At 37.0% G+C, this 25,206-nt stretch overlaps 1 long non-coding RNA gene across 1 annotated transcript; it reads left to right on the plus strand.

The window, feature by feature from the left end:
* Positions 1-3,393: 3,393 nt before the first annotated feature.
* On the plus strand, positions 3,394-24,966 carry LOC121732427. The gene is made up of 3 exons (XR_006036371.1): positions 3,394-3,405; positions 9,003-9,005; positions 24,891-24,966. It is a non-coding gene; the product is annotated as an uncharacterized LOC121732427 (long non-coding RNA).
* Positions 24,967-25,206: the final 240 nt, after the last annotated feature.

The raw sequence follows: 25,206 nt of genomic DNA on the forward strand, positions 1-25,206 counted from the left end.
CGAACTATTGGTTGCATAATTTACCAAAAAACCTTTTGATTTTGAGGCCTCTCATGTGACGTGAAAGTTAATGAAAATGGTATATTTTCCTTATTGGCTTATGATAAACAACTATGATTTCCACTTTGATTGCGAAGCTGTCTACAGTAATCAATGGACAAAAATTATAGACAATTCTGAAGGAAACGGTTCGAATCGGTAAGACCGCCAATTTGTACTTATAAAATTTGAAATTTTTGTTTTTAATTCAATGTGGAACTTATAAATGTATCTTTCTATCAATAAAATACCAATCTAGTACCTATAGAATGGTATTCTTATACACGTATCTGCATTTGTCCATCATGGCCAACGTGGAGTGGGCACATAACCGCCATTAGTATAGACAACAGACTATAAGCCATAGCTTGACGCTATATTGTGACACGCTAATGGCGACTTAGGTCGTTTACACACTTGTTTATGGGGTGTTAAGGATGTTACATATGGGATTTGCATGGTGATAACTGAAGAGTCAATACGAAAGGTTTTAGAGTTCAGATTTTTATAAGAGCTAATTTATAATAGAGCTAACTTATATTGCTTGGCCTGTGAAAATTTAATACTTTTTACCATTTTGTTACAGAAATCAGATTTGGGATATTATAGGTAATAATTATTATAACTTGAAAATGTCATTTCCAAAAAATTAAGTCATCCACTTCAACGTAAAAGTCAAAATGACCCCAAAATAACCCTAGAGTGCAGAGAACTATTTTAATATCTACTTACTATTTTAATGTCTTTGTTTTATTGTAATAAGGTTATTATTTTTGGAAGTAATTCTCATTTTTGGAAGTCGGTTAAAAATACATCCTCATTATGTGAAAGTCGAACTTTCGTAACGCAAACACGGAGAAGGCACGAGCTAGTCTTAAAATGCAGCTGACAGCAGCCGCACGATCTCTTACTTATGTCAAACTGACATTAGTCATAATAACTTCAAACATCCGCGAGCAATGACATTAGGACAAACTTTTCGATAAGCCAATTTAAACCTTATCGCGGGGGCATAAGGATACGAGCCCCCGCATTACTAAGTTTGTGATAATTGTTTTTTTTTTCAGACAGACAACAATAAGTCTTCGATCACGAGCTGTCAGCCGGAGTTTTTGTGCCACGTGCCGGTAGTTGAAAAAACTTAGATGATTCAACTAAAGGACGTCGTACATTTAAGGTTTCATTTGTTTTTGATTTATTTTAACATTACATTTTATGATAAAAACAAACAAAAAGCAAAGCGTAGCAGACCACGAAAAGTAGATTTTGAATCAAACAGTATAGTTATATTCTAAAACAAATATTATTTAAGTTTGAGAAAACTTATCCGTCGTAGAGTGGTGACGTGTTTTTTTTTAACTTAAAAACTAATACATTAAAACCTCGCCAAGCCAAAGTTTATCGGCGAGATACGCTATGATATAGCTACTGATTGTATGCCGGAAGGACAACAAATTATAGTCAATATTGCTTAGCCAACCGCACGCGTAAAAGCAGTATCCCGCAAGAGTAATTTCCGCAATAAAAAGTGTCCTACGTCCGTGGTCTCTTCTATGTTTATGTTAAATTTATCGAAATCGGCCCAGTATTTTCAGAGTGTATTCGATGTTGATATGATGATAGCTTTTAGTGTTTATAATAATAAGAATACACTCCCTTCAACCTTTAATACTGACCATAATTTTAATTTAATATTTTTGTCTATAACGAGCGCGGGGTACAACAACATGGGATGCTGGAATCTCGGCACGATAGTAATCGGCCGATGGACTAGACGCGGACGCGCTCGGAATGTTTCATTAAGATATTGCGAGGGTTCACGCCGACCATTGTGAAGGTGAGACCGCACTATGCGACATTACGCGGCGAAGCGACGCGACATATTACGGCCAAATAATATATTATCTTTCTAACCGCAGCCCGCACTACGTGACAATGGAGCAACATGAAACGTCGGTAAGTCGTAACAAATGGTGGTACGAGTACACATATCTACAAGGATTGTGGATGAAATCGTCATAGAGGTAAGGATGGAGGAAAGACGGGTTTCTTACACATTTTAATGGAAAAGTGTAATTTCAAATAATACCGGAGGGCATGATAGTGATATACAGGTTGCAATTAAACCTTCCTACCAAATTTTTTCCAGGGCTCAGGTATCATAAAAAGATTGGGTGTTTTTTTTAATGACATATTTTATTCCATTTAAAATCGTTGTAGAACGGTCACTCGCAGCGCGGGGGAATGATCGGGGGTAACGCGAGGGGAGGCGCGCGCACGGGGGCACGTCACGCGCGGCGGACGCATCGTGTCCATTAATTCTAGTGTTTTTTTAGGATATATACGAAGCTATTTCTTTTCTACATTTTACATTTCTACATTTTAGTACTGACTACTGAGTGTTTTCTACATTTCTACATTTTAGTACTGACTACTGAGTGATTATAAAAGAAAAATTATGTGTATTTTTATTTTTAGCAAAGATCAATATATCAAAATTTGGCAGGAAGTTTTAATTGCACCCTGTATCTGTTGCTGTCTCTTAATGATGCTTTACAAAAAGGCATCTCATTCTTTGAAAATGGCTATTCCTTAATTTTGGGCTATTGTTAAATTTGAAAAGACTACAAGTTTTATATCGACTAATATACGAACGGAAAATGTAAACACTTCAACAGTAACCGAATAACGTCCGGTTTTGAGGTTTTTCGACAGGAGTTTATCTATTCACTAGCGATTTTGACGGGCTGGCGTCAAAACAATAACCAATCAAAAATGCTTTTGAATACATAAAAGGTGAGAACGCACTATACGCGACACTATGCGGCAGCGATCGACGCGACACTTGACACTTCACGTTCCATGGAACTGACGTTTTACAAACGTGAATCTGACGTTTTACAAACGTTAGTTTTATGAAACATTAATAGCGTTTTCGGCATATAGAACTTGCCCGGGGGCAGTTCTATATGCCGAAAACGGGTACTGGGTAGGCAGGGCAGGCCGAATGGATACGGAAATAGCTTAACAAAATCGGTGATCCATGATGCACGGACTAGGGTTAATTTATACGAGCGCAGAGTCAAAGCGCATCGCAGCGAATTACCAAAACTGAACATAATAATTTCAACCTTAACTCCAAAGCGTTAACGCACACATTTCGCGAATTCGCACGAATCCGCCGGACCAATGCTGATTGGTCCCGCGGAAGTAATGTGTGCGTTACATACTGAAGTGAAGGTTGAATTTTCTATGTTCAGTTTTTGGGAATTCGCTTCGATGCGATTCGACTCGGCGCTAGTATAAATTGACCCTTAGTAATACGTAGTACGATAACACGTAGTAATTTAAACTTCGGCTTTTGTTGTATCCATTCGGCCAACCCTGCCCCGGGGCAGTTCTAGAGCCGAAAACGCTATAATTGTCACGTCATGTCGTGTCGCTTTGGTGCGGTCTAGCCTTGCCTAAACTCCACTCAAAAATCTCAAATACTCAACTGGACCAATCGTCTCAAAAATGAATATAATATGTTAAATTAAGCGCCTCACGACTACACAATACACGGCACAGATAACGGAAAGTGTATTACAAATGGGCAAATAATGAACATAATGGTAAGTGTTACAATAGCGTCATAGGTGCGAGATCAGATATGCCATATCCGTTGCCATGGCGACGGCGGCGTCTTTGATTAGGCCCTTTCTGGACTAAATAATGCAATAGGAACCGACTCTGAAAGTGGCTCCGCGACCGAACAATTTATATTTTAAATTGATTCCAAATAGGCGCTTCAAATGTTGTTTGTGTATAGGTGTGTATAGGTGTGTATAGGTCAAGACAGTAAAAATTACGGCTATTGAAATAAAAAAATCAACGGATTTCACTCTGGCAGTGCCAGCAGAATTAAAACATTTTGTTACACACCATGATAGGCATACATTCTCGTATTGCGGTAGGTTCTATCGTACCCGCAACTCTGCCTTAAGCGATGAGTGGAGCACCATGGGGTTTTAGTGGGTAGCAGGAGTCCCACATACCCCGGCCGATATCCCCAATTTGCCGGGAATGCGTATAGCATATATTTCCTATGTTAAATAAAAAAAGGCATACATTCTCGTTGTGAGTACAGCGTCTGTATACACAGAGTAGATCCATACTAATATTTAAATGCGAAAGTGTATCTGTCTGTCATCCCATAACTGGAACATTTTTCCGGAATGATGATGCTTTTCATCCCGGAAAAATGTACGGCATTACGGAATTGAGGGCACCAACTAGTCATCTATATAAAAATGGATTTCCATTTTTTTTAATGAAATAAGGGGGCAAATGAGCAAACGGGTCAAATGATGAAAATCAACTTTCGACGCCCATGGACACTCGCAGCATCAGGAGAGCTGCAGGTAGGGATGGGAAGGGAGGGAAATAGGGGAGGGTAGGGAAGGGAATAGGGTAGGGGATTGGACCTCCGGTAAACTCACTCACTCGGCGAAACACAGCGCAAGCTCTGTTTACGCAGGTTTTCTGTGAGAACGTGGTATTTCTCCGGTCGAGCCGGCCAATTCATGCCGAATCATGGCTCTCCCACGTCTAAATCCAATTGTGTTAGTAACGCTATAACTCGACAACAGCTGAACCAATTATGCTAATTTTAGTCCTAAAATAATCCTTGAAGTCCAGGGAAGGTATACAAGTGACACAAAGTTCACCGGGACAGCTAGTAATATTATGATATCAAGAAAGAGTTTTAGTCGTGAGTCGTGACTATATTAGTATCGTCTAACCTTTATCCACGCGAGTGTACCAACTACCAACTAATTGTTATCAGTACCATGTATACACATGTACAGGCGTTATACACACTGTATAATATGTGTATAACCGCTGCGATACGATATCTCCCCATATGTTTTATTATTCATTGCCCTTTCCTTATCTATAGCTGGTTAGGACTAAGTCATGTGCAGTTGTTACAAATTCGCCATTTGTACAACTAAATTACTTTTATACATTTAGCTTACCTTTACAATTACCTTTTTAATTTCATTCCTCATTTTCAAATGTAGCTTATTTTAGACTGGATTTCCCAAACCGTTTTTTTGCGCGGCAAGGCTGAAAACTAACTTATTTTCGAAACCCCATATAATATACTAAATTTCATGAAAATCGTTGGAGCCGATTCCGAGATTCCAATTATATATATACAGAGTGTAACAAAAACAAGTGATAATACTTTAGGGTGTGCACGTGTTCCTGGTAGTGAATTCACTGTGAAAGTAGCAGCTTTCTAAGATTAATAAGTAAAAGAATATACTATGTTTTACTTACTGTCTGTGGCGTTGGCAACATTTGACATCCGTTCTGTTACCTGCAAAAGATAATATTTTGTATTACTTTAATTTCTATTTATTATATTAACGTATCTAATGAATTACTTCTAATTCAAATTCTTTATTATTTGACTTTGAATTAATTAACTGTAAGTAATTAAATAAAGATTTTGACACAAGCCCCATATATTTCCTGTCAAACTCTTCATTTATTAACAGTTAACTGCCGCATTCAGCGTCGAATATAAATAAATTAATTGTAATTAAATGGAGATTTTGACATAGGCCCCATACATTATCTGTCAAATTCTTCATTAAATTGAAGGTTAATCATCATTAAATGTCTCTGAGTACGGCCGTATGTATATGTATTTAATATTCATTAATGAGTATTAGGTCTCTATAAGGATTGATGCCATGACGAATCAGGCGCGGTCTTAAGGGGGGGGGGGGGGTCACAGTGGACATGACATTTACAAGATATGGGTGCTTTTCACGGTTTATTGTCCGAGCCAAAATCAGTTGCTGCAAGTATGTTGTTTGCATTGTACAGCCAACGTAGATAGTATTAGGTATATTGTATAGGTTACGATGGGACTGACATATTCACACTGTGAAAAAAGTCCCTTAAATAAAATAGATTAAAAAAAAAAGGGAAACCTGTAACATAATACGCGGAAACCGAATATTTTTGCGATATAAAGGTTAATACGACACTATAATATTATTTACAAAAAACTGTAAGGTACCTACTAGATTTTAAACAAAGTCGGTCAATCCTTTTAAACGTTATTTATGTTTATTAATAAAAAAAATTTTTCTTAAATATAATAAATACACACAGTACATAAATACAGTCTGTCTGTCTGTCTGTCTGTTACCTCTATGTTACGGAGATATTGAGTTCCAGGAAATGTTGAGGAATAGTTTTTATGGTGGAAAAATGATTAAGTTACGAGCAACGTTTAGTCTTGTATAAAGTTACCATTAAATCAATTTATTTTATTATGTATGCACAACAGCAGGCGATCATTATTAAATTATCGTAAAGATATAATGGAATATTAACACTACCCTTACAACAGGGACTAAAGGTTGTAATAAATTGTAAATAGTATATTATTAGGTTCATATACTCAGCCTTGCCCTTAGATATGCGATTATAATTTTTATTCTAATACCAGGTGCTAGCGTTCTATTTCAGATATAATATAAGCCAATTATAATAAAAACGTCAGGGGCAGCTTTTAGATAATATTTGATATACATATTAATTTTTTTCTTTAGCCTGTAGAGGATAAAGAATTGCACTGAATATATGCTATCATGTTACCAAGTAACATAAATTATACATTAAGTAGATAAGGTAAAAGCACTAATGGTAGACACTATAAGGAAAAGTAAAACATATTTTGAATATAATAAAATATATAAATATTTGATGAAAATAAAAGATTGATAACTTCTTCTATGTCTTCAGTAACTTCAGTAATGATTATAATTATTCTTTGAAAAATCAATAAAAAATATTATTGGTCTTTTTGTAAACTTAGTCATAAGACCATGACATCACAAAAAAAAAACGAACATCACTAACAAGTCTTAAGTATACGACCAAATGCCGCCGAAATTGGAGCTGATTCAATTCTTGTTTTTATTACTTTGATGATGCAGCCGCCATGCGTTTGCCACTGCTACATCCAGCATGTGCGTAAACAGTAGCTACCAGTTACCACCAACTTTTGTTTCTGATGTTTGTGCGAGAAAATCGATTGACCAGTTGACTTGACCCCACGCATATCCTTGTTACAGCTTTGACAGAAATGTAGGAAGCTAACGTCCACATTCTTTCAACAGTAACACATCTGTTTACTTTTCCCAGAAGAAAAACGCTCTAATTGCTTCCGCCGGTTGCATAGACATTATAATCCAGCCGATGTAAAACAAATTCTGATTTAGTTGGTCGAAACGGTAGTCAAAATCATCTTTTTTTCTTTCATGTCCTTGACGGTTACGAGAGGATACTTTTCTGTACTGCCTTGGCAAACAGTATCAGTTGCGCAATGGCCAGCTACTCCTTGGAATAGTGATAAACTGGTAAAGAGATACATGGTTGCGAAGGAAATACGAATAAATATATCTTTCCACTGTCATCTCCTATCATAGCAACTTCCTGAAGTCCATAGTATTTATAGCTATTGAATACCCTTCAGTTCATTGATTATACGACATTGATCGGTGGACAAAAATTGGAATAATTTACATCCAATGTGTCCATTGGCCCCAAAAAGGGACACTTGTGTAAAACTACTACTAATCTTATAAAGACTAAAGCTTTTTACACTTATATGTATATTTTTTATAGGTTATAGTGTAATGAGCTCTTTCAAGTAAAAAAATATAAATGCCTAAAAGAAAAACTTAAAAATAAAAAAAATACTAACTTGGCGTCATTTCGGATGTTAGAATCAGCTTCAGAAAAATCGTTATAAAACACTGTAAACTATTTTAATATTATTTGTTCTTTCTAGGAATAATAAAATACACTTTTAGCAAATTGACACTTACAATCAAAATAAGTATAAACTTAAAAGACCAAAAATTTAAGTAATTTTAAAAGTGTTCTCGTTTGGGCACGGCGGATCTATATGGGTTAACTTATAAGTAGGGAATTATATTGTAAAAGAAACACAAGCACGAATATTTGTTCGTAATTTATTTATTTGACAACTATGAACTACTTTGCTACATATCCACCAATAGGAGGGTGAATTTGTGTACGAATTCGGACATCTACCGGTCCATAGCATTTGTATGACTCGAGCGATCTTTACACGAAATATTTCGAGTGTGAAGTTTTGAGAATACACAAACTATTAACAACAAATTATATCGTGCAGGAAACCGGTCTCGAACGCTTCAACTCCCAAGCGGCCACATGTGGTGTACGAATTGGGACATCTATAACCGGGCCCACCGTTCGACTCGAGACACCGTTCGGCCCCAGGTGCGCGTGGTCTATGGTGGTTGCATACTAAGGTATCAACTACCATAAAAAATATCATATGAATATCTCGATGGCAGCCGCGGCCTGGCCGCTGCGGCTCGGCCGCCTATTATCGAAGCAACTTACTTCTCAGAAGTAATGTCAAATGTGTGCCTTACGCTCTGGAGTTAAGGTTGAATTTGTTATGTTCAATTTTGGTGAAATTGGTGACCCTGTCGTGGTAATGATGATGATGATGATGATGAATGTAATTTGCATAGTAGCATATGCTTTCAGTTCTTAAAACAGCGCCGAAACCCCCAAACTTGTATCTATAAGGAATCCGGAGTTCTCTTAGTATCTTCGGAACCATAGTATACCTCGTTGCGAAATCTTGCGTTTTGGTAGCATATGCTTAGGATGCTTCTCATAAAACCAAAATCACTATATGTTTCCATATAAATTTCGAGGAATTCCCTCGATTACTCATGGATCCCATCATCAGGTCACCACTTTTGTGAACATGGTACACTCATCTTTCCCATCCTTGACTACGCCGATTCCTGTTACCTAGACGCCACTGAGGAGCAGTTAACTAGACTCGAACGTCTACAGAATCTGTGTATACGTTTCGTGTTTGGTTTGAGGAAGTTTGACCATATCTCGGCCTACCGTACAAAACTTAAATGGCTACCTATCCGCCTCCGTCGTAACTCCCACATCCTCTGCCTACTTTACAAAACCTTGTACAATCCTCACTCTCCTTCATACCTCCTTGACCAATTCAACTTCTCTCGATCTCCTGATCTCCCTTGTAGGTCCAATGTCCGGTCTAATCTTTCCCTCCCCTCCCATCGTTCCAACTTCTACTCCTACTCGTTCACTGTTCATGCTGTCAGATTGTGGAACTCGCTTCCTCACACCATCCGTGACAGTCCCACCATTGCTGTTTTTAAAAGACGCTTGAAAGAGCACTACCTTGAATCTCTATCCATTTAAATACCATTATTATATATACATATAATATTTATTTATTATACTTATAATACTATTTATTATATTTTATTGTATGTTGTAGCTATAGCTTTTGGTTCATATTTTATAATTTATTTATTTTGTCATTCATATAATATTATCTTATCTGTTCATTATTATTATTACTACTATTATTTTATTAGTTTTATTGTGGAAGTACTTGTTTATATTATAATATTACATTCATGATTGTGCACGTCCTATCTGCTATCCTTATCCAATCTCTCTCCGTAGGGCTGCTGGAAGAGATTTCTATTAGAAATAAGCAGATCCTTTGTGTCGTCTTACTGTGTGAATTGTTGTTTTGTTAATATTTCTTGTGCACAATAAATAATTAAATAAATAAAATGGTACCAAATTGGAGTGAAACCTAATACAACATAACAAAAATTTCGAAAATCGGTTCCCAAACGGTGGGGTAATCGTTGAACATCAAAAATAAAAATAATCTCCACAGCCGAACATATAACCTCCTCCTTTTTGGAAGTCGGTTAACAAATTGGCAAGCGTATGTTGACGCGGTCATACTGTTTACGAAAACTGATGCCTTTTTTTAAATTTTGTTCCCGAAGGCGTCCCTAATATTTCTTATCACATCAACAGATAGCTTGAGGAGCTTATAAAATTGACAGTGTTGAGAAATAATAAGAGTAATTCTTATTTATTGGTATGTTTTTCGTAAGTGTCATCTATTAGTTCCGTGTCGAGCATTAGTGCTTAACATGTTTCAAATTAATTTCGATGTTATAAAATTAAAATGAGAATGTGCATTTATGCTTACAAATAATAACTGTAGAAGTTAATTTGACTTCAATAGTCAAAATTGTGACACGTGGCTTGACTTCTTTAGTCTCTTCTATGGTTTAAATTATGGTTGTAATTTAATGTAAAGTGTAAACCATTATGATTTACATTCAATTACAACATTCTACTACATAACCAATAACAATATAAGCTGCACTACTAGACAACATTAATAAACGAATGTTATTCCATCTGATACAATCAAATTCTACAATATCAAGGTAAGAGCAGGTTCTACACGAACCATAGCGTGGTTCAAAACCATATAATGGTGTCAACGGAACCGTGGGCTATCATTTCTCTATCTCGTGCGTTTGTCTTCGCTGGTACCACTTTGAAGGTGTATAATATATTAGGTTTAGATAGGAACGCACTGAGCGCGGTATAATACAGGCACAGGTGGTTCAGAAATGCCCACGAATTTACAATGCGAAATCACATTCGTATTGTAAATAATTATTGCATGTTTAAGAGGAGTCCACACCGCCCTTTTTCCATCAAACGTTGTCCCCTGTTTCCTCCCTAGATAATGCTAGTAGAGTTATAATTTTTTTCCTGAATATCTACGGCCACTAATACAATGTCGCTATGTTTTCTTTTTTTTTTTTTCATAATTTAATAATTAAATAAGATATGAACGTTAAAAAACCCAAAAAATGACCAGATTTTCCTCTGTGTTCAAACATACAGAAAACAGATTTGGCTAGATTATACAAAAAAAAAAAACATAGGAACACAGCTCAAGCCTTTCTTTAAACATTAATGAAAAAAGTACTTAAATCGGTTAAGTTTTGGAGAAGGAATCAGGGGACAAGGAATCGTTGATTTTTTGTTGTCTCTATCGCGTTCTGCGGTATAGGCTTGAGGTAAAGGTGACAGCTATAGATTTTACACGTACTTTTTTTTAATTTCTCTAGCCCCTGGTGTATCCTCTTAAGAACTAATCAGTAGGTATAAGGGACATACGCACAGTTTAAAGTTTAAGTATTATCACATAGATTTTTTACACCTTTTATACTGGTTAGTTCTTAAAGTGTGGGGACATGGGTGGAAGTCCCAAAGGAAGATCTTTCGTCAAAGCGAGAAGCACAGATATATTGATTTCAGCTGTTGTAGGTAAGCCACCGCTCTTGGAAAATTTCGATAATGCGATGCACCATTGTGGAGCTACACTTGTATTTACCTGTAAGAATACTGTTTGTATTGTAGAAAGCAAATAATTTAAGTTCTAAACATAACTAGCCTACTTCCCTGCCATAACTAATATTATGAAGTATCAACGACAGCTACAATGTTCGCTACATTCCCATGCAATGTAAATACGACACTTCTACTAACAATTTCAACGTGACTGTACCCTGCTTATTCTTGTAAAGTGCGACTCAGTATGGGCTTAATAGCTAATCCTCTCATTATCGTGCAACTTAGTATAATATCGTATATTCGAGAAGAAAAGCGACTCGCCGTCGGTGCGTATTTTAACAATTTTACTGAGTGTAATCTACTTTCAAATGCAATGACACATTAAGGGCTTCTACACTGCGCTGCGGCAACGCAGCAAGATAACGACTTTTTTGTCGCATTTATTTACAAAGTATTGTAATTGCCTAAACTAGGCGTTGCCTGTATTTCAGGACACCAGAGACTCCGGGCCGGACGGAATTATCGTGAACTTACTTATAATTAGTTATAAGTGCGTTAAAAGTGTCTTATAACTACTCGTTTATAACATACATTATAAGTAAGTTCACGATAATTCCGTCCGGTCCGGAGTCTCTGGTGTCCTGAAATACAGGCAACGCCTAGTTTAGGCACCAGTCTCCCACATAACCTGTGATTTATGTAGAATCTTTAATAATGGTGTAATTTTGTAGTGAGAAAAATAAATATTTATTATTATTATTTATTATTAATTAGTCTATGTAAAACCTATCATATCCAAGTAAAGCCCTTATTCATATGTAAAAGATGTCTAGTATCATTGAAGATTGATCTTTGTTGTGTCAATTCATATAGTAATTTTTTGCGTTTCTCCGTACGAATTCGCATCGCGCTGATCCGCAGCTTGGTGTACAAGCCGTAGAACGATATTTATCGGACTCGAGCTTGTATTAAGATATTACAATTACAAAAGTTTATCTAATCGCTTTTATGATATACAAGCATACTAGTTTTATAATAGTATCTACAAAGTAATGTGTTTATTTGCTATACTTACTAGACACGCGTGTAATTGTCGCATTCAGAGATGAATATTAATTTTGAAATAAGCCCCATACATTATTTGTCAAATTCTTCATTTAATTACGATTAACCAATAATAATAACAATATCTATGGTCGCTTCACAGCACGTCAGTCTGGTCCCGTGCTAAGTACCTGAAGGACTTGTGTTACGGGAACTAGACAACGGAAATATATTTAATACTTTTATACTATACATATATTTAAGATTTTTATTATACGTTACACATATTTAATACACATCCATGACCCAGGAACTTTGAAAACTTTTTTGTTCCGTCGGCGGGATTCGAACCCGCGACCTCCGGCTTGAGCTACCAACAGCCCACCAACTGAGCCGCAGAGGTCGTCAATGATTATTCGTATCAATGAAAAACTGTTGCAGCGTTGGGGTGATTCTCCGAGTGCGGTGTAAACACTATACCGCTTGCACTAAAACCCCGCTGAACCTCTCTTGGTAGCCACGTGAACCACCAACCGTAGTTTCACTAGCGGAGGTCTGCCTAGTACAAAGCAGACCCAGCTCTAGTGGGGGCGTAGAAGTTCTGCCTGGCAATGGAAAAAGGGATGGCCCAGGCAAAGCCATCCCTCTATAATTGTATCGCGTCTCACTCGAGGGCTCAGTGCAATGGGCAGCGGTATGTGATTGCAATCAAAAAGTCGTTAATCCACTAAACGTAATGACAAACCCTGCAAAATGAACATTAGGAGCAGTTCTCATAAACATCGGAGTCCGTAGATAAATTTATCAAAGTCGGTTAATAAGTCACAAATTCGCAATGGAAACCGCATAAACCTCTTATTGTCAATAAACTGTCGTCATTTGCCAACTCATTATGCGGCGTAGGGTTGCCACAAGCAGCTAAAAACTAAAAACTTAATGGTTTAGTTGTTCCATGATTGATTTTTTAATCAACATGGCAGAAATTTTACCTGAGGAGTAAATTCTTTGAGAGATTTTCAGAAAATATCTTTCAGAGATTTTCTATAAATAAAATATCAAAGCGCCATCCCTCAGGTAAAAATTTCAGTCTGGCTATCGAAATATCAGTCCGTAGCTAAATATATTTTGTGTTAAAGAGCTGTAGTTGCATTAAATCATAGAGTAATAATTCTTCGCGTTTTTTTAAAGAAGGAGGCTTATTGTTACTCATTAAGCCAATAGTCAAATTACAATTACATCTTTAAATTTTCCAGATAGTTATACCTTTTATGCTTCACAGATCGCAGTCTCAACTCTCAGCATTGCTGTTCTGCGGCATCAAGATTAATATATCAACAAAAAAGTCAAATATCCGCAAATAACAACTAAATATTATGTTCAGTTTTTGCCAGCCCTATCAGCATGCTAATACCCAATTGATCCGTTTACGGCGCGGTTATGGCCTCAAATGACCGGTCAGGCTGCGTAATAGCCCATATAGACGATCTCAACGCATCTGACCACGCTATTGTTAGTTCATTCGCTCAGGGCTCAGATTCTTATGCCTCGTATGTAGCCACACAGCCTGTGATAGCCCGTCGACGGTATCAGTGTCGGTCCGGCTTAGGTTGATTGTAGTCATCAGACTAACTGAATAACTGAATTATATTTCGAATTTAATACCTCGATCGTGGGAATCGCGGACACAATAGATTTTCAATTGTTATACGACAGCCGGCCGCTTCTGCTTGGGGATTGATGGGTTAATGCGTTACAAAAAAAAAGGATATAGAATATAATTTTATCAGGAAAAATGACCAACTAAGTAATACGTAACTGCGCGATAAACGAAATTCCGCTCAATGAATGACACGCGAGCGACCGCGACCGACGAAAATTCAAACGAAATGCCACTTTATGACATAGGCGATAGGTTTCATTTCACTCTACCTACTAGCTTTTACGCCGCCGCCGGCGGCAGCGTGGGTCGCCACCAAAATGTCAGTAGAAAATGACACTTATATTCTATGTCATAAAGTAGCATTTTATTTGAATTTTCACCGGTCGCGGTCGCTCGCAGCAAAGATCCGAAAGCCACCTTTAGGGCCTGTTTCACCACATAATGATAAGTGCCGAATAGGCTATTCACAACTTAACTTGACAGATCAGGCCCTGTGAAGTGTCATTCACCGAATATCCCGAACGTAAAATCAAATAAGGACATCTGTAGCATAATTTCAGCATAGTTTGTTAGAGACACAATATAATACTCATGCCCTACAGTAAGCCTACTCCCTAGCTATCAGCTATCATGTAATCTCGGCGGTATTCTGCTGAGTCGGGCACTCGGTGTCATGACACAAGCCTGTATTAGGTTGATTGATCGGGAATGCGCGGTGTCATTGCAATCTATAACGGTACACAAGATAAGCTTCCGTCATATTGAATCTGAATAGTAAACCTAATAAGATAATCTTGTGTATTTATATAATTGGCTTCTTCATTACGGCCCCCCCCAATGAATGTATAAATAGCCCATGTATAGTATAAAAGTATTAAATATATTTCCGTTGTCTGGTACCTGTAACACAAGTCCTTCAGGTACTTAGCATGGGGCCAGACTGACTGACTTGTTGCAACACTAGATTCGTTCTGACACTCATCAAACATTCCAAAAATAAAGAAAGATAAAACATCAAATACTTGTATCTAATATAAGTATATGGACATCAGGGATATTTAAATAACTAATAAGTATCAGAGTCGTGAGTTTTTGTTTCACTTAACACGGTTATAAACAGCGTGCTTAGCCTGGCGGGGCGTTCGTTAAATTTAAATATGAAGTTATAAATAAGCGCTAAGTAGAAGAGGTTATCTGTGCCACAAGTTATGGGGTACAGCGCACCTGTTGTATCGTGTTTCTGTATTAAAATCACCATGTTCTAGAGGCTTTGTTGCCTGATTTCCTTTAGGAAAATTCTATGCTTATGCATAATGCAGTTATTTGAAAAAGTCTACTTTGTATAAAGAGATAAATAAACTAGTTGAAAGAAATATACCAGAGCAAATAATAATTATTTTAGTTAAGTTACTGTTATTGCGGAAACTAGGAGAATAATTATTATAAAAAATATTAATTTAAGAGGTCTATAATTTTGCGCTACTAATTTTTATTACGATGATTTTTTTATGAAATAACAAACGAGAAAACGGGTCCCCTGATGGAAAGCAACTTCCGTCGCCCATGGACACTCGCAGCATCAGAAGAGCTGCAGGTACGTTGCCGGCCTTTTAAGAGGGAATAGGGTAATAGGGGAGGGAATATATAAAAGGGATGGGAAGGGAAGGGAATAGGCGAGGATAGGGAAGGGAATAGGGTAGGGGATTGGGCCTCCGGTAAACTCACTCACGGCGACGGCGAAACACAGCGCAAGCGCTGTTTCACATCGGTTTTCTGTGAGAACGTGGCATTTCTCCGGTCGAGCCGGCCCATTCGTGCCGAAGCATGGCTTTCCTACGTTATGTATCTGTCATTACGCCGCATGATAAAGTGATTTTGATGAAATTTGGTACGAAGATGCTTTGAGTTCCAGGAAAAGATATAGGATTGATTTTATCCTAAACAAAATGGACGGTTATGCGAAACCGTAATTAAATTTGACGCTTGATCGAAACGATGTCGCGATTAGTATTGCATAGCAAGTGTTTTGCATCAAGCCTCATGCCTCTGAAAAAAGTTATCCGGCGTGGCAAAAGATCCTTTTAGGTACGTTTACGCGGTTCTGCCAACCCTAGATACCCTCCTCAAACGGCCTTGTAACACCCCTATTAATGACAATACTCAGGATGCAGTAGTTTAATTGGTCCAATAAGATTCCCAATTATCTGTCAATAAACCGAGTTTCTGTTATATTATGTTTATTGGTTCTAGTTCTCGGTAGCTAATTGAAGAGGTGGATCCCCAGCGATCCTCCTCTTCAATTAGCTATAATAAAAACTCAAAGCAGCTTTTACTTGTAGTTAAAGGCTTTGATATCGGAAATGAAATTTCATGGAAAGTACAGTCATTTTGGGTAACTTTGAACCACGGTTTAACTTTGAACAATACAATAATGTTTTATTCAAAGTTAAACCGCAAGTCAAAGTTATCCAAAATGAGCGTATTATAATATGATACGATTTCTGATGCTGACATTAAGTATTGAAACTCTACCCTTAGTCCCGTACCCTATAAAATCTTTCCCCCTTGCTTCCTACAAAGTGAATCTTGTATATTATATATTTTCAGTTTTGTTTTGGTAGTTGGAAAAAAAAATCAATGAATCTAGCTAGATTTGATAAACTACGTATATTCAAGACATATACTTTTTTTTTTTCTTTGTACTCCGAGCAAAGCTCACCCACTAACTTGTTACTTAAGAAAAAAGATAAAATATATTTATTTTACTGCCACAAATAAATAAAATAAATGAAAGTTTCATGAAATTAAAGATTATGACAGAAAAATGTTCTGTCACGTTCTCAGCCCCACCGATCGCAAACCAGTCGTATTAATAACATATTTTATGAAATAATTGACGTCGCCGTCATAATATTAAATCAGATTTTTTATCTCGAATCAATCGGCAGTTCTTATCTATATAGGTAATTGGAAAAATATAAGAAACGTACTTCATGGCACTCGATAAAACTGTTTTTATAACTACTTAGCTTCCATCCACTTTACCACTTGAATATTACTTTTTTAGGACAAAAAGTAGGTTATGTCTAGGGCCTGAACTGTCTACTACAGTAGCAAAATTGATCATGATTCATCTAGAACTTTTTGCTTAGAGCTGTAACAAACACACAAATATTTACCTTTATAATATAAAAGTGAACATTACTAATTACCTGTAAGTAAAGTAAGCATTAACAAATTAAAACACATTATTAATATGGTTAATATACGCTTGCAACTAGTAGAGCATTTTGTAATCATTAATTTAAGATAAAGCCAACACTTTTTTCATTTGATTAAAACGTAAATAAACTCCACTAACGGCGTATGAAAACATAACATAATTCAATATAGTTTTTAGATTCATAATTCACCTCTGTCTAAAGTTGCATCGCATAAGGCAAGAGTAGGATTTATACCTCGTAAACGTCATTAAAATACAGATATCAGTGCTGATGCCTCGTAAAAACTATTGAAATATACCATTAATAAGCTTATGACGCCATATTCGGTTAGTGGTCGGCCTGAATGCCATAATATAACCATTTGTTTTATGGCGTCTTTAGTAAGAGGCCCGTGTAATAGTACCTGTTAAGTAGAGGACGATGCTATTCATCATTTCGACGGGTGCAAAGTAAAAAGAGTCATCTACAAAACAGCTACTTTTCAGGAGAGCGCATAATAGGAAAAAATGCTCCCATTTTGTCAATTTCCAATCAAATTTATTGAAATTTTCATCGTTGTTTCATTATTTATAAATTAATCCACATGTATATTTAATTTCTTCTATTTCTGTTTAATTTACGAGATATTGTAGTTGTCTGCATCTACATTGCGCTTGAAAATATGACAACTGAGTTAACTACCACTTGGTCGTTTCTACGTGGGAATTAAAAATTATATTTATTAAAGTATTTTTACCGATTACTAGTGCGATTATCAGTACCTACGTAAAGTGTAACACTTTATATTATTAAAATATGTAGTTAATGCCCGTTTTACACCTTAAAAACACCAAGTTCAGAACATGTTTGCGTAGATATCTTTTTCTACGTTGTCGATTCGGTGCAAGGTGCACGATTTAGAAGGAAGTTAAAATATGAAATACTAGCTTTTGCTCGCGGCTTCGCTCGCGTGGAATTTGAAAATCGCGTAAAATGCAAATATTCCTGTAAGCTCCCTTAGAAACATGATGTTATTCCAAGACCAAAAGTAGTCTAGTAATATAAGCGGTTTTATCTTTTCAAATAAGTTTATGCCAAAAAACAATACGATTAGTTTCTTAGTTAGAGCGTGAAGGAAGGACAAACAAACAAATAAATAAATAAACAAACATACTTTCCCATTTTAACATTAGTTTGGATATACTTAGGAATCATTCATTTACTTTCGTACAAATCGTAATTTCTCACAACAAAAATGAAATTCTGTGTCAATACTTTAATTACTTTAAAAATAATTTAAAAAGTATTCAGTATCATTATCAGTACAGGAACTATGTTGTAAATTATTATAATTTAGGCAGAGGCTTATTACGAGTAGGTAAGTCTTTGTACTTGGCACTTGTGAATTGTGATCATGATGGGTTCATTATAACATCATAAGCATCGCCGGACGTTTTACACCATCGGAGGGATGTATACGATTCTTCAGAACACAAAATGAAATTTTATTTCAACGGTTTCTCAATTGCTTTTCATGATCACAGAGATCCTAAAACCGGTCAAAGATAAGTTAAAAGGAAAACTTCGCGAGATATTTTTGCGCTACAGTTAAACTTGCAAATGCCGGAATATGATGTTTTGCATATTTTGTTTACCTAAATTTTGTCGTAATTTACGTCATGTGTCAATACACCAATACACGTGTCTTTATTTCTCAATCGCCTTTTCTTTAGATCAATACTGAACTGACGTCTTTTTCTACCGTTTAACGAGGAAGGCGTAGAATATTCACTTGATGCCTCCACTGCCGAAGAAGTATCAATGGTGTTGTCTTTAGAAGATTCACAGTTTGAGAGGGATAATATACTCGATGGCTCGATATATGAGTTAATAAACTCAAGCAGGTCATAGATTATATGAGATCAAACTATCTGTTTAATAAAAAAGACATAATATTTTGATCTAATACTGATAATGGTCGCGGCGGACTTGAAGTGATGAATTGTATTCTGAGGGCGTTGGCGTATTTAATAATTTGCTTAGATCGACATCCAAATTTTCAAAATCATTTTATATTTTAGACTGAGAGTGAACTGGTGTGACTGGCCCAGAGTATTCAGATCATGGGGACTTATCTTACGAAGTTAACTTATATTCATTTGTATTCATCGCTGATACATCAAGGTTTTCTATAGAAGTTCAATAATTCTTCATCGGGCAACACAGTATTTTGCTCGATAAATCTATCGTTTATGTTCTGGAAACTTTCAACTTCTTTAAAAAGTTGTTTTGGACTTTCTGAACATGAAACAACAGTAAAAAATAACAGAAAGAAATTAGAAGTCAATTAATATAATAATAATAAGAATTAACATAGAAAGGTACTAATAAACATAACAAACAATACTAATTTACAAAAGTAAATTGAGACATCTAAATCACAATCGCAACGTAGAAAAAGCTATATGGCAGATAGCCGCTTATGCCGCATAACATTAACCCCGCGCGTCCCGCGTATAGACGATCAGCGGTAGTTATCCGCATCTACGTCGTGCAATTTCACAAAACAGGAGTAGATGTCTTCTTTTACGTGACAAAAGTACCAGAAATAAGGTGATATTTGAATTTTTGTTTTTGTTATGTTGTAGAACATGATATTTTAAGCTAGTTTCTACAAAAAAAACGAAAAACTCAAAATTGCAGATGACTTTTTTTACTTTGCACCCGTCGATTTGTATTTGTGAAGGATATAAAAAGATTGGAGATCAAATCTTAAGCCCCAATTTCAGCAACGACTGTTAAGATTAACGCTCGAATTAATCATTAATATCACGCTACCTCTTTCGTTTTTCTCATGAATGAAAGAGGAGATATGACATTTTAACTAGCTGATAACACTAACAAACGTTGGTGAAATTGGGGCTACATAGTACATACGTGAAAAGTCAATAAAGGTATAATAATAATATATCAGGACTGGACTCTTTGGAATTTGGATTAAGAAAATATCGCGTTGACATTATTACCTCCTTTTAAAAAAGTTAATTTATGGTTAAAATTAATGTTAAAGGTTCGATAGTAACGACGGGTTTTGACATTTAAAAAGCATTTTCGTTTATTCTACTGACTATGATGTCAACAAAACGTGGAAAAAATATGTCATTTGTAATTAGTAACACAAAATTAGCAAAAAATGATGCAACATGACCCTAACTTGAGTACATACTTTAACCTAGATCTCAAAATCTGTAAGGTCTGGAAAACTGATTTTTTGACACAAGTAACTTCAGTTCATAAAGATTAAATGCTCAAGACGAAAACACGATTACTCAAAAAATGCTCGATAGTTTCTTTTTTACAAAAAACCTTGTTTTACACACTTTTTGCTTGAATCTTCAAAGTTTGCTGTCTTTTCTTTAATATTTTTTAATATCTAAAAAGGTATTGATAAAACCTACATTTGCTCAAAACACTTTTTTCATAATCACCTTTCTCCTTTTTCACCTGGCATATGAAAGACGGGCGTGAGTGTGAAGAGAGAAGGACGATGTTTGATTTTTAGAGTCAGGTGAGCTCTTAATAAAAACGATTAAAAGTATCCTCGATCGTGGTACGCATACTAAAAAGTTAAACGCGCTATAATGTAGGGCTAGGATTTAACGATTATTTTTATTGAAGTTAATCAGGCGAGGGACGAGTTAGGCCGCGATAGGGATGGCAAACCTTTTTGTATCAATGATTTAAAAAAAAGATACAATTTTTTTTGTACACTGTCATGCCCAAAAAGAATTTTGACGACTCAGCCCAACAAAGAACCTCCTCCTTTTTGAAAGTTGATTTTAAACGTGATAAATCATTCAGAAAATTGATAAATTAGTGTTGTATCAACCCTAAAGTACAATATTGAAACGTAGAAAGTTAACTTTATTGTCATGTTGGCTATTAAATTAAATGTACACAACTTATTATGATTTACTTTCAAAGTATCCGTGTAAATAATGTTTTAGATTGTAGTCGATTTGAATTATTTGTTTCTGATTAGTGTGCTTTGCCGTTTGCAGATAGAAAATGAAAGTTAGAAGTACTAAATTAATAAAGATACTTATTATTAAATTAATGGCAGAGCCAGCAAATATTTAAGTTGTTTTACTGATCATTTCTGACTTCGATCAAATATTACTGACGTTGTATTTGTAATGTCTTTTAGAACTTTCAGACCACATCCTAAATGGCGGTATCGGACATTCAGGATTGGTCCGCTTAAATGTACGTGGGAGAGCCATGCTTCGGCACGAATGGGCCGGCTCGACCGGAGAAATACCACGTTCTCACAGAAAACCGGCGTGAAACAGCGCCTGCGCTGTGTTTCGCCGAGTAAGTGAGTTTACCGGAGGCCCGATCCCCTACCCTATTCCCTTCCCTACCCTACCCTCCCCTATTACCCTATTCCCTCTTAAAAGGCCGGCAACGCATATGCAGCTCTTCTGATGCTGCGAGTGTCCATGGGCGACGGAAGTTGCTTTCCATCAGGTGACCCGTTTGCTCGTTTGCCCCCTTATTTCTTAAAAAAAAAAATGTAATTTCGGATATATGAAATGTTTATGTTGGTTGACACGAAGAAGGTGGACACTCAGACCTACTTGAGGTCCGATAGAATCAGCCAACATTCATATAACATAAAATTTCACCAAAATGGGTTACGCTGTTTCGGAGCAGTTTGACAATACATTGCGTGTTGACAGCTTTAGCACGATCTACTCGAACATTTCATCAAAATCAGTTCAGCCGTTTGGCAACTGCACTGCACTGCCTCTGGCCTTACACCAAAGCACTTAATCAGCGCCGCATCACAAAAAATATATATAAATTAATTATTGTGCGTAAAATGTACAAAGTATGAGCCGCACCGTTTTAATTAAGTGTTCTCAATAGTTTTTTTTCTGTTACCTTAGGTAATATTATCTGGTTAGGCTTAGTATGAATTTTTGTTGTTTTATTTGTGTGTTTTTGTTTTTGTTTGTCTCTGTCTCTATTGTTGTGCTTTGTTTTATTGTAGTGTACTGTGAACTTTGTTGAATAAATGTCTACTAAAACCGCGTGTTGACAGCCCTAGTACGATCTACTCGCACATTTCATCAAAATCAGTTCAGCCGTTTGGCAACTAACACCGCATGTCGGCAGCCCTACCGTAATCTCCTCGATCTCTGATGCGTGCGCATCATGCAAATGGCCGCGATCACGCCGCTGATACGCGGATTCGGCTTCACCACCTGTTCCGGCTTAACCTGATTCCTGCCGATTCTCGACATAAGCGTTCTTAGGAGGAACCCGTCCTGGGTCCCAGGGGAGTGAGGACATGAATCCCTGAAATGTAGGTAATTACAATATTGTGTTATCGACATAGGTATATATAATATAATTTCTATTCGTTGCCCCAGGTACATGTATTCAGGCTTTAAGGGATTTTGGAGAAGCAAAATTATCAAACTAGGTTTTATACTTAGAAACCATCAAAATAATGCACCTTGGAAAATAGAGATGTGCGCAGTTTGTGCTTACTTCTGCTGCTTTTCATTCCGTCTTGTTTTATAGATCATAACAAAAAGCGAAACTGTTCTATTGCATTGACCATCCCAGTTCTAGATCTACAGAGTAAAACAGTTTGGCAAGAAACGTTGCAAGTATCAAACATAGCGGAGGTATCGGGGAATGTCGCAAGTGTCAAACATTATTCAAGTATCAAGAATGCGCGCAACTCCGCCGCGTATTTATTGGACAGGTCGGAATTTTAACCCGCGAGCTGCCGGCTCGAGCGAGCGACTCTAGAATTTTTGTGACAAATTATTATTTTTACCATAGATAAGGTTTTACTTAGGTTTACTTTATTCTTTCTTTCTTTTTAATTAAACTCGACCATATTAATCTGCCATTATATTGCGCGGTGAGTGACATTTAAAGCTTTTGCAAAATAAGCCACCACGCCACTCGCCTCACATACTGAGCTTCATTGTACCGGGATTCTATGAGACCGTAGTAGTATGTAGTGTTTCTCGTGAGTGAGGTAACAAAAAAAAACAGCCTAAGGTTTCTGGTGTTATTTTTATCATCAGGAGCGCAATTCGCGAGCCTTTGCGAAAGCTAAGGCTCGCGAATTGCGCTTCGCTCGTATCGCTTACCATCAGATGATTTTTCAACTCGTTACAAGTTTCAATTCGTAATAAAATATATTAGAACATTGATATCGATCTAACCTGGTGTTTTCTGCAATAGTAACTCTTTAAGTTCCACAAATCCAGTAGGACACAGGTGTGATATAGATATCCCACATACGGCAGCAGGCGCGGTCCCACGGGGTATTTATAGTGTGGCCGAGACTGATACATATCGGCGATGACTGATGACGCCGCTGCTGGACCTGTATTCCGCATGGGGCGAGGAAATACGCGGTATTTTACTTTTCGTCAGCATTCTCTTACAGAGTGTAGCGAAGGACTAGACATCCAAATACTAAGCGCTCTTACAGACGAACGGTACGTGTCGGCGGCAGTCGACGGCAGTTGACGGCACGTGTCGGCGGCAGTTGACGGCAGTTGACGGCAGTCGACTGCAGCCGAAGGCAGCCGTTGACAGTTTATGACGCTTGCAGGGGGCCTACCACGACCTTTCCTAAAACTATCATGTTTCCAGAAAATTTTGTTGTAAGATTACAATAACATTACCATTTACCGTTCTCACTTTTTTTAATATAATTTTACTAAAATACAGTAAAAAATGCAATAAAATATTGTTAAATCCGCTGTGAAATATCAACTTTTTTTAAATCGCTAGCTTGACGTTAAAGTAATTATTGCTTATATCATATATTATGTCAAACGGTGTCGCTTAGTAGAGGTGGTGGTAGGCCCCCAGTCGTGACGTACCGCCTAAGGGTAAGCGGCCACAGGTCGGTATCATACGCAACGGACGTCTCGCATCAAACGGATAATTTTTTCACAGTACTTCCGCTGAATCGGCAGCATATGGATTATCGAATAGCCTATAGTAAATGAATGCTCAAAAGGGGGGTGTGGATGGAATAGTCGAAAGCAGACATTTTGACTTAGAAACTTTGTTTGGACTAATTTGAAGATAAACATACTGGCTAGTCGGTAATCCGTATGCTGCCGATACAGTGGACGTACTGTAAAAAAATTATCCGTTTGATGCGAGACGTCCGTTGCGTACGATACCGACCTGTGGACCTTTACCTTTACGCGCTGCGTCACAACTGCAAGCGTGATAAACTGTCGACGGCTGCCGTCGACTGCCGTCGACTGCCACCGACACGTGTAGTCGTCTGCCGTCGACTGCCGCCGACTCGTGCCGCCGAAACGTGCTGTTCGTTTGTAAGCGCGCTAAGCGATTAAGCGATGGATTAACGTTATTACAATGAAGGTAAAATCAGAAAATGCAAATTTTGACATTTTATATGAAATGAGGGTTGTGACTTGTGGCGCTATGTATCCGTCAGGTCTATCGTATCACATGTCATTGGACACGCAGTATGCAGCCTTCTAACGTCCGTAATTTTTATCATTAGTCGTTACCTCTTTCCTTCAATCAACTTCAAAAATTATGTTATTTGTTCTATACAATTTTATCATTAGTTAATGATATAATTTTTAAGAATTGACGTTGAGTCGAGTGTTGGAAATCTCGAGGAAACGACTAAGAATACGGGTGCAAGTGTGTAAGCAGAACTCGTGGCCCCACAAGGAAAGTAACGCGAGCGTTTATTGTAAAGTATAATTTATGTCACCTGTCAGTGCTGTACAGTGTACACTGCTCAGTATTCAGCGATAGCCTATTACGCAATGCGGTGTCAGCCACTACAGAGTAAAAGTATTATCCCATCAAAAACATCCTGTAAAAAAACCAAGTCTCGCAACTCATTTTTTATACCGTAAAAATTTATGAGATCCA

This window comes from Aricia agestis, chromosome 12 (genome assembly GCF_905147365.1).
Source record: "Aricia agestis chromosome 12, ilAriAges1.1, whole genome shotgun sequence".
Lineage (NCBI taxonomy): Eukaryota > Metazoa > Arthropoda > Insecta > Lepidoptera > Lycaenidae > Aricia > Aricia agestis.